Consider the following 10,576-nt stretch of genomic DNA (forward strand, 5'->3'; position numbering starts at 1 on the left):
TCCAGGCATTATTGCCAGCCATGATTGATAAATATGCCCAATATGTATAATTGTTTTCCATGTCAGCATTTGTTGAAGGAATACTCACGGCAATGGTGATCACTGCCATCATTGCTACCATTAAATTACTCATTGTGACTGGTTGTCCCGCTTTCCTCAGGTTTTCTTCTGCCATATGTGACAGCTTCTTGATCTGTCCACAGGTAGGTGGCTGTGTTCAATGGGTGGTGCTTGTGACAACTGAGGTCCTCCTCAGCATCAGCCTCAACATGGCTGCAACCAGGGGGTCCTTGGGATCCTCCTGGAATCTCTTCCTTGGCATCTGGCTCATGATAAGGTTTCAGGTGTCTTGATAGTATCCAAATTGTCTGTCGATTCGGTCCTGGAGAAACACAAGCATAACCTGTACCCCAAGTTATTATTTTACCTACTTCCCAACTTTTTGTTATTGGATCTCTCCAGCAAATCAGTTGTTCTGCTTCTGTCTTTGCAGCTGGTTTCTGTAGATGCTTTTCAACTGCTGGTAACATCTGGCCTTTGGGCAGGCTCAAAAAATTTAAAGTTAATAATGCTAGATTCAGTTGTGTATGGGCTGTCCCATAATCCCTATTTCTCCCCCTTTTTTGTTTTTGTCATCAGCTGTTCATCTATATGAAATTATAACTAAGTATTTTCAATTAACTGTGTGGAATGAGCCATGTATGATGAATCAGAAATTATATTAATAGACATATCAAAAGCAGTCAATACCTCAATTACAGGTACAAGCTCCACTTTTTGAGCTAAAGTACAGAGCTTCTGGAAAACTTTACCTTTTGATCCAGAATAAGAAGCTTTACCATTACTAGACCCATCTGTGAAACAATGAAAATGCTTAGCAGGCTGCAGGTTGTTTACTGCAGGAATTGTAAATGCAAACCATTCATAGTCTTGCTCAGCTAAGGGGATAGTAAAGAAACAGTCTTTTAAATCTATGACTATTAAAGGCCAATTTTAAGTCCTCTAAAGCCTCCAGTTTCTTTTTACTCTTTTTACTCAATTCCAACCAAATTGGCTTATCTGTTAACCATTTTAAAGGTATAGGTTCTGGAGGTTTAACAATGGCTGCCATCAAAAATGATATCCTAAACCCTGGTGGGAACTTTGTCTTTCCATTTGAAGTGCTTTTTTCAAACCTTGCAATTTTTTTCCTAGTCCCATACTAGGGACATACTCATTTCGTGCATCATATGTTGATTCTGAGGGCTATATAATTGTTCTGGAATTAGAACTTGTGCTCCCCATTGTTGCAATAAATCTCTTCCCCATAAATTTATAGGTACAGAAGTTATAATTGGTTGAATAGTCCCAGGTTGTCCATTGGGCCCTTCACAATGCAAAATATAACTACTTTGATATACTTCAGGGGCTTTACCAACTCCAACTATGTTAAATTGAGTGGGTTGAATTGGCCACGTGGACTGCCAGTGCTGTAGAGAAATGATTGAAATGTCTGCTCCTGTATCTACCAAACCTTTAAATTTCTTTCCCTGAATAGTTATTTCACAGGTAGGACATTTATCAGTAATTTGATTTACCCAATAAGCTGCTTTGCCTTGTTTATTTGTGCTCCAAATCCTCCTGTTTGTTTAATTTCACTTTTCCCCATTTCCACATACGACACAACCAGGAGCTGTGCTATGCACTCTCCTAGCTCTGCTTTCCAGGAACAGAAGTAGATATAACAATTTGGATTTACCCATTGTAATCCGAATCAATGACTCCTGTATGTATTTGTACCCCTTTTAAATTTTAACTAGACCTTCCTATAATTAATCCTGTCTTCCCTGCTGGCAAGGATCCACAGACTCCTGTTGGGACCTTTTGTGGGGGTTCCCCAGGCAGAAGGCTCACAGCTTTGGGGCAACATAAATCTACTGCAGCACTACCAGCTGTGGCAGGGGACAGACATTATACAGGGGTGAGGGAATGGTCTGAGCCGGAAATGCCCCGGTTTGGAATAGGGCCTGTGACAGGCCCCTCATGGCATTTCCCGAAATCAGGTTCCCATCTTTATCAAACTTAGAGTGACACTGATTAGTCCAATGTTTTCCTTTTTTACAATTTGGACTTATTTCAGGCTCAGCAGTTTTCTTTTTTCCCCTGTCTGGTGACCTGACTTGCTAATTTTTTTCTATATTCTTTTTTAGTATGATCATGCTTCTCACAGTTAAAACAAGCTCCAGGAAATGGAGTATTTCCTTTATCTACTCTCAGTCCTGCCATTGCCTGTGCCAACAAAGTAGCTTTATGCAGATTACCTCCAGTACCATCACAGGCCTTGATATAACCAACTAAATGTGCTTTCCCTCTAATAGGTTGCAGAGCAGCCTGGCAATCAGGATTAGCATTGTCGAAAGCTAATAACTGCAACACTATTTCTTGAGCAACCGAAACTGCAATCACCTTTTTAAAAGACTCCTGTAACCAAGCTATAAAGTCCACGTATGGTTCTTTTGGTCCCTGTTTTACAGCACTAAAGGAAGGGTATTGTTCTCCACCTGAAGTGATTTTTTCCCAAGTTCTAATGCACACTCCTCTAAGCTGTTCTATGGCAGCATCCTGCATGACCACTTGTGCCTCTAAACGAGCCCAGCCGCCAACCCCCAAAAGTTGGCCTGCAGTTATATTAATTTGAGGTTGGGCCTGGGCGTTGCAAGTAGCCTGAATGGAAGCTTCATCTACCTACCAAGTTTTAAATTGTAAAAACTGAGCAGGAGTTAGACAAGCTCGAGTAAGAGCATCCCAGTCAGTAGGAATCATCCGACTGGAAACAGCCATATTCTTTAGCAGTCCCATTACAAAAGGAGAACCTGGTCCGTACTGATTAATAACTTGTTTAAATTCTTTGAGTAATTTAAAAGGAAAAGGCTCAAGTGTAGCTATAATATTTCCCTGTTGATCTGGGGCAATATATTCTAACAGGGAACTGACAAGCCGCTAAATCACCCTCTCTTCTAGCTTGCTGAATTCCTGCCCGAATAGAACTGAGAGCAGTCGCTTGAGGTACTGCAAACAGTCACTGGGGCAACTGCTTTTCTCCCGTTGTCCTCTGTAAAAGAAAGATCTGGAGGGTCAGGCCACTCTTTTTCTTCAAAATAATAATGAGGGGGTGCAGAAGGGTAGGGATCAACCTCTCCCTCCTTTGCTGCTTTAGCTTTAGCTGGCAAACAAACCTGAACGGTAACCTCTTCTGTTACTTCATTATACTCTCCTTCCTCCTCATCATTAGTGTGAAAAGGTTCCAAGGTGGAATGAACCAGAGCCCACACTTGTCCCATTGTTACCCTGATGCTTCTGAACTCCCCTTCTTACTCACCACGGGGATTGCTTTAACAGTACTCAGGTGTCCTCCAGCTTAGTTTTCCACATTCTCCAACCATCGCTCCGGTGACCCTTTGACCTGGATTCGAGCCCCAAATTGGGCACCTCTTGCCAAAACCAGCTCTGTCAGGGATACCCTAACCTAGCGGCGCTACAGGAATTAAAGACACACATGCAGAAATATAGAATGTGGAGTGGGAAATCAGGGGTCTCACAGTCTTCAGAGCTGAGAGCCTCGAACAGAGATTTACCCACGTATTTATTAATAGCAAGCCAGTAATAAGCATTGCTTCTATAGATTATAGATTAACTAAAAGTATTCCTTATGGGAAATAAAGGGATGGGCCAAAATAAAGGGATGGGTTTGGCTAGTTATCTGCATCAGGAGCATGTCCTTAAGGCACAGATCGCTCATGCTATTGTTTGTGGTTTAAGAACGCTTTTAAGCAGTTTTCCGCCCTGGGTGGGCCAGGTGTTCCTTGCCCTCATTCTGGTAAACCCACAGTCTTCCAGTGTGGGTGTCATGGCCATCATGAACATGTCACAGTGCTGCAGAGATTTTGTTTATGGCCAGTTTTGGGGCCAGTTTATGGCCAGATTTTGGGGGGCCTGTTCCCAACAGGATGTATTTCAATACTCCTGCAAATCCAAAACATTCTGAGAGGGACTTGGGCAACTTCAACAGAAGCAAAACTCAACAATGAATAATACTATAGTAGAAGATTATGGCCAAAAATACTGTATTTTTAACCAGCAAGATCATTGGTGCATTATTATACAACATCAGGTGTTTTTCACAAAACTAGTTCCCATCGCCAAACAATAGATACTACATGCATTTGAATGACATTTTAGGAACAGAAAATATTCTTTTAAATACTACAAGTTAAAAATTTTTTTCTGACAAAACTCCCTAAATACATAGGTCTAGTAAGGGTTTCCAATAGGATGATGGGTGAGGAATCCAGCAAGGAGTTGCATTTAGAGAGTTCTTTGAGGAAAAGAAATCCACCAAAAATGTGTTTCAGTCAAATTAACCTGGACAAAGTTACATAGTATTATTCCAGCATTCTTTCCTGAACTTAAAAATGTTCTACTGACCAATACCTTCCTGTTTTTCCTGTCTACCAAAAGCTTATATAAAAGTCAGAATTTCTTCATCCAACATCTGATTTTACCCAATAGATGTTTTCATAACATATAAATGTCATTTGCTATTGGGTTGGAATCATATGGGGAAATGGAGAACACAGGATAGATAAGGAAGGCAAGGAGGAAATTAATATTTGAGCACCTACTATGTGCTAGGTGTGTATTCACACTTTGAACGTATGATTCTAGAGGTGAGAGTGTTATTGAAAGGATAGTGATCGTTCGGAAGACAGCAGGAAATGGCTATTCTGTGAGAAAAACAAATGACAAGTTTAGACTGTGTACTAAGTTATCTACTAAACAGCAGGTGTCTGGCTCCAAAAATGTCTAGCTAATCATATACAACTAAGCCATTTCTTTTGCTAATTTGATGGAACCAAAATGAAATCCCAAAGACACAGTTACCAGGACAGATCTATTAATGCTACATATGCTGGAAATATGTAGAGCTAGATAAACATTCAATATTACTAGTTTTATTTTTGTGTGTGTTTCTAACCAGAGATATATCTTTGGAAGAAAATATTAATGTATACCAAACACACCTTATTTGTATCCACTGAGATGTTGATTACTAATTAAGTGGTTTTAAACCCTTATTTAATTTGAAGAAGAGCAGTAATATACATTACAATATTTGGGTACACTTTATTTTTGTATGGGTTAACATTCTGCTATATTTCATTTCATTCATTTTGAGAAACTTAAAACAAAGGGAAATCAAGGGTAATCGGTAGGTGATTTGAGGGAAATTTCCAACCAATATGTGAGTCTTGCAGTATTTCATTATACAGCCCTTTCTTCCCATTATTTATTTATTCATTTATTTATTTATTTTTGCAAATAAGTCATTTTGACCCAAATCCAGCATAGCTTTTCACCAATTCCTAACTTAAGACAACTAAAATTTACAATCATGTGGCAGTATAAATTTTAAAATTACAGTTCGTACACTTTGACAATCAAGACAGTGTGAAGCACAAAAAAGTAAATTGCCCTTTAGCTGAATTACCTTTTTAAAATAGGCCTGCTAGTTAATCTATCAAAAAAAAAAAAAACAAAAAAACAAATTTCACGTGTTCTTCAAATTCCTTTTGTAGTTGTCATCTGCTAGTAAACAACATATGCAGGTTCCTAAGATTTTTTTTCCCGTCTATTCATGACATTCAACAGAGCTCTTTATATGGAAATATTAAAAACAAAAACTTCTACATTTATTTACTTTTGAATGGGTGTGTTGTTTCCCTTTGTTTCAGATATGAGGCACAAACTGCTGAATTTAAGCTCTGTAAGGCATAGTAGAAACTTCCAATTTATAAATAAGGAATTATCTGGGGTTTGGAACTGCCATGTCATGCAAAAAGGGAAAAATCATCTGTAAACTGGTACACTGCAATGTGTTAAGTGAGTCATGAAATGGCTGCTTGCCTTGGTGTGCTGAAGAAAGGTTTCTGTGTTTTATGTTTTTGTTTTTGAATAAGACATGCCCAAGTCACCATAAAACTCACCACAGGCCTCCATTACTTAAGCATCAACAATAGGAGGCCAGTGGCACTCCTTATAACGCTTATAACGCTTGCAATCACAATATAATCTAAAGCGTGAGTAAACTTTGTTTTTATACAAAACTGAAAAGAATCCCATCCCACCCCTAGCCCCTTCAATAAAACCCCAAAGAAACAAAAAAGAAAATCCTTTAGTTTCGATTGACTAGTGTGGCTAAAATTAGGTTTCTATGCATTACTGCTGCTAGGGTGATCAATTTTTTCCTTTCTCAAGAGAAGGGATCTTGTCATGCACCCTATAGGAACAGTGAAGCCACAAACCTCAATTCTACATAGCAAATTCCATCCCAATCTCATAAAGACAAATATAACAATCTTTCCCTGTTTTGCTCAGCTTCTTCAAACTTTGAGATCAGGTTTAATTGACTATATCTACTATGGCTCTATTAAATAGAATATCTTGATTCCCTAAAACTGTGACACTTATGATCTTGTGATGAGGTTTTCTCTATACACACTGTAGGCCTTCAGATGTTGTTGTTTATTTTTTTCTTTTTTTCCTGCAGCAAATTTAAGAACTCCTTTTCAGGCAAGCAGTGGTCTCTAGCTGTTGAAACACGTCCTTAGTGGATCACAATAGTTCTAAAACTGCCTTTCTAGTAAAGGCCATCAGAGAGGTAATACTAAACTGTGCATTTGCCAAATAAGAATATGAATTGTATAAAAGCTCATATTCCATTTCTAGATCAAATGGCGAAAGTTCTACAAAGTTGGTTTCCATGTTTGTATAAAAGCTCCGACTGATTTTATGTATTTTGCTATGAAATTACCTTTGGGTCTTATAATCAGTATACCTCTACTCAGGAATGTGCAAATGATTTTCCCTAGTCAGAAATAAACTGACAAATTCACATTCTCCTCTCTTAAAAAAGTAAATAAAATAACATTATTCAAAATGTGAATTAGCTATAGACATACAATATAATTACATAGATACATATCAATACAGCACATTCAATCTGTCAAAAAATTAATGATTACAAAGCCAGTATGGATGCTGCAATACCAAGAGAGATGTATGTACAATGATTAGAACATTTGTAATGCACTATACCTACAGGCAAACCTACAGTTTGTTAAATTACAGGTGTTTTCTGAGCAACGGAAAAAAAAAAGTAACCTGTGTTGTTTGAGGCTGAGAGAATCAAGAATGAGAACATTTCATTACTGTTTGGTGGCTTGGTACTCATCTAACAGGCCATTAATATTCTCCCTCCCCCTTTATTATCCCAAAAAAGTGATTTATATGGAAGTTTAGACTAGTGCCAAATACCACTATAGTTAAAATGAGACCAGTTATCATGGCCTAAATCTAATGTCCCAGCAGCTTTAAACAACCATGATTTATTTTCTTAAATCAAATTTCAACTCAAGCTGCTTGACAGAAGCTCGTCAATACATGTGCTGTATTTCTTTGCATTTGTTGAAAAATTGCACATATAGAATTCCAAACATTTCTCCTAGTAAGTTCAGTTACACAAATACATGTTCTATAGAACACCGAGAAGTTACCTTTGAGTTAAGTCCACAAATCTTCCGTAAGTTCAACCTAATCAGTTACCAGTTCAAGAAGATCTTGAAGGTAGTAAACTAGCAGGGACTTCAGATTTTGGAAATTAAAGGTGTCAGAATAATACTATCAACCAATGTTCCTGGCAGACTTAATTGAATTTAAAGAACCATTGAGAGTAAAACTGGTTTCAAATAAAGAGACACAAACAGATTTCCTGTTAAACCACACAGGATACTTTTTACATTGCCGGTTTGGACACTGAACATGGGACAGGGACACTAACCATGTCATCTTAAGGACAAAGAAAAGAATGGACCATGAGAATCAAATTTACAGTTACCAACTGTTTGGCAATTGGCATTTCTGGTTCATTCTCAGCCAGTCATTTTAGGCTCCACAGTCTTACTCTCTTAAATTTTAAGATACCAGCTTTTATTTTTTAAGTTCTTATTCATGCCAGCTTTGGCAACACATACCCATAATAAAAGTCATTTTAAAATTGTGGCACAAACACCAAGGAAAAAAAAGAAAAGAAAAGCTTAAACAACAACAACAAAAATATTAAGAACAACCTATAAAAAGTTTCTGGGTAGCAGCCATTAGGGTAATGTAGTGTCTGTTGGCATCTTTTTTGGCATCTGCAATTGAAAGAGAGGGTGAAAAAAAGAAAGAGAAGCAAAGAAGGGAGGAAAGACAATGGCACATGGCATTTCAAAAGAAAGGACTCCTGTGTGTCTTTGATCCTGCCTTCTGCACACTTCTCTGAGCAATCAAGCTATGGCTGAATGTAAACATCTAAAAGAAATGACACTTAACGGCTAGACAGACATCCATTGTCCCAGTCCAAAGTGAGACAAGACAGTATACTCTATTAAAAAAGAAACTATGTGTGTATCCAAAGCAACACATTTAAAACCATAGTATTAATACATATAATCCTTCAGCAAAAACTACAAACTTAGCTTAAGCTGATGATGGCTTAAATCGAACGATGTGTCCTGACTGTATCAGTGGGGAGAAAAACTTGACCAAGAATGGATCTAGGAGAAAGCCCATTGTAACCTGGGGAATAAATCAGGAGGCAGGTATGAATTGGGGGATGGGGAAAAAGGGAAATCAGCTTTGTTTTGCTCTATAGAAAAGAAAAAGAGAGAAAGAGAGAGAGAGAGAGAGAAAGCCTTATCATTGTGAGTGCATGACTGAGAATTTAAAATACATTGAGTCACAAGGTTTTGCCTAAAAAAAAAGATAGAGAGGAAATGTGCTGGGACTGTACTTCAGCATCCTCTGTATTTCCTCTGAATACTTTAAAAAAAATCATAATATTTACCATAAACTCTGTGGACATGCTCACACAGAGTCCAGGAAAGCAATAAGTTAGTATTATGCAAATTGTTTTCCACAGAAACACAGTCCTTCTATATCTTCAATAGCCCACCAGGGAAGGGCAGGGCGTGTGTCTAGGAGGCACAATTAGACCAGATTGTACTACTTCAGGTTCAACTGGAGGATGGTGTCCTTGATGGCAGCAAAGACAAAGCGGATATTCTCGGTGTCTGTGGCGCATGTGAAGTGAGAGTAGATAATTTTGTCACTGTCTGGGTTCAGGTCCATGAACATCTTCAGAAGGAATTCCAGGGCTGCCTGGGCATCTCTCTGGGGTCCATCATATTCTGGGAAGTAGTCGACTAGATGGGAATACATGATTTCCTCCTCTAGAAGATCTTTCGTGTTTAAGAACAGAATAACCGAGGAGTTCTGGAACCAGGGATATGTGGTAATTGTTCTAAAGACAGCCTTCCTTTCCTCCATTCTGTTGTCATTGTCTGACTCCACGAGAACTCGATCATATTCACTAAGCGCTACTAGAAACATGATAGAGGTGACATTCTCAAAGCAGTATATCCATTATCTTCTCTCTGACTTTGGGTCCTCTACATCAACCATTCTGAAAATGACACTTTGTAAATCAAAGGGTTATTCGATGATCCCTGCGGTGGGGACTCGAACTCTAAGCACATCTTCTCGCGTAGGCAGGTAGGCAGGGTCAGCTACGCGTCCAAGTCATTGAGATAGTATTTGGTAGAGTCAGATAATTGATATTCTCGTCTATCACAGCATTCCTGGATTCCAGGATAATTACATAAACTATCGCATCTACATATGGATTCTCAAAAGCAGACACTTTCTCCACATCAACTTCTCGAACTAATTGTGCATGAGCCTTATCGTGCTCATACTTGTACTGGATCTTGAGTGTGTCCATGGCTCTGATCATGGCCTGCGTGGCCGTGAAGATGTTCTGATAAACCAGCTTGGTGAAGCCCCTTTTATCTTCATTAGAGTATCCTGACCCATGGATGATTCTCGTCTGCTTGATAAATGTACTCTTGCCACTCTCTCCTGTCCTGAGCAGCAGCAGCTTGAGCTCCCGGCTGGCGACCCGCTTGTCCCTGCGGAGCTGCCGCTCGATCTGGTCGTTGATCCGCCGGGCTTCCTTGGCCTCCTCGCTCAGGCAGCACGCCTTGATGGACTCCAGAGTCATTCTTCCAACGTGCCTCCACTGCAGCCCTGCCGGGACCCCCTGCTCACATCGCGCACACACACCCTCCCGCCCTCGCTCCCCCGTAGCAGCGGTGGCCACCGAGCCCAGCTGCCCGGGCGCGCATCCGGGACGAGCTCCGGGAACCGCCGCGGGGGCGGCGGCCACGGCCGGGGCCACCAGGTGGGCAGTGGGCGCGGCGGGAGCGGATGGCCTGGGCCGACGGGAGAAGCGAGGCGGGCGCGGGAGGCAGGCGCTGGTTCGGCGGGCGGGGGCGCGTGAGAGAAGGCCGCCGCTATCGGCCTCGCTCAGACGCCCTCGCCTCTTTCCCCGGGAACTGGCGGCCAGCCTCGCCCCACTAGCCGCCGCCGCCGCCGCCAGCGAGGCTCCCCTACGCCGTGTGCCTGGCGGCGAGAGCTCATCCATTGGGATGTCCCCGCA

At 40.5% G+C, this 10,576-nt stretch overlaps 1 pseudogene; it reads right to left on the minus strand.

Moving 5' to 3' along the window:
• Positions 1-9,066: 9,066 nt before the first annotated feature.
• Positions 9,067-10,182, minus strand: LOC101019693 (annotated as a pseudogene).
• Positions 10,183-10,576: the final 394 nt, after the last annotated feature.

This window comes from Papio anubis, chromosome 1 (assembly GCF_008728515.1).
Source record: "Papio anubis isolate 15944 chromosome 1, Panubis1.0, whole genome shotgun sequence".
Taxonomy (NCBI): Eukaryota; Metazoa; Chordata; class Mammalia; order Primates; family Cercopithecidae; genus Papio; species Papio anubis.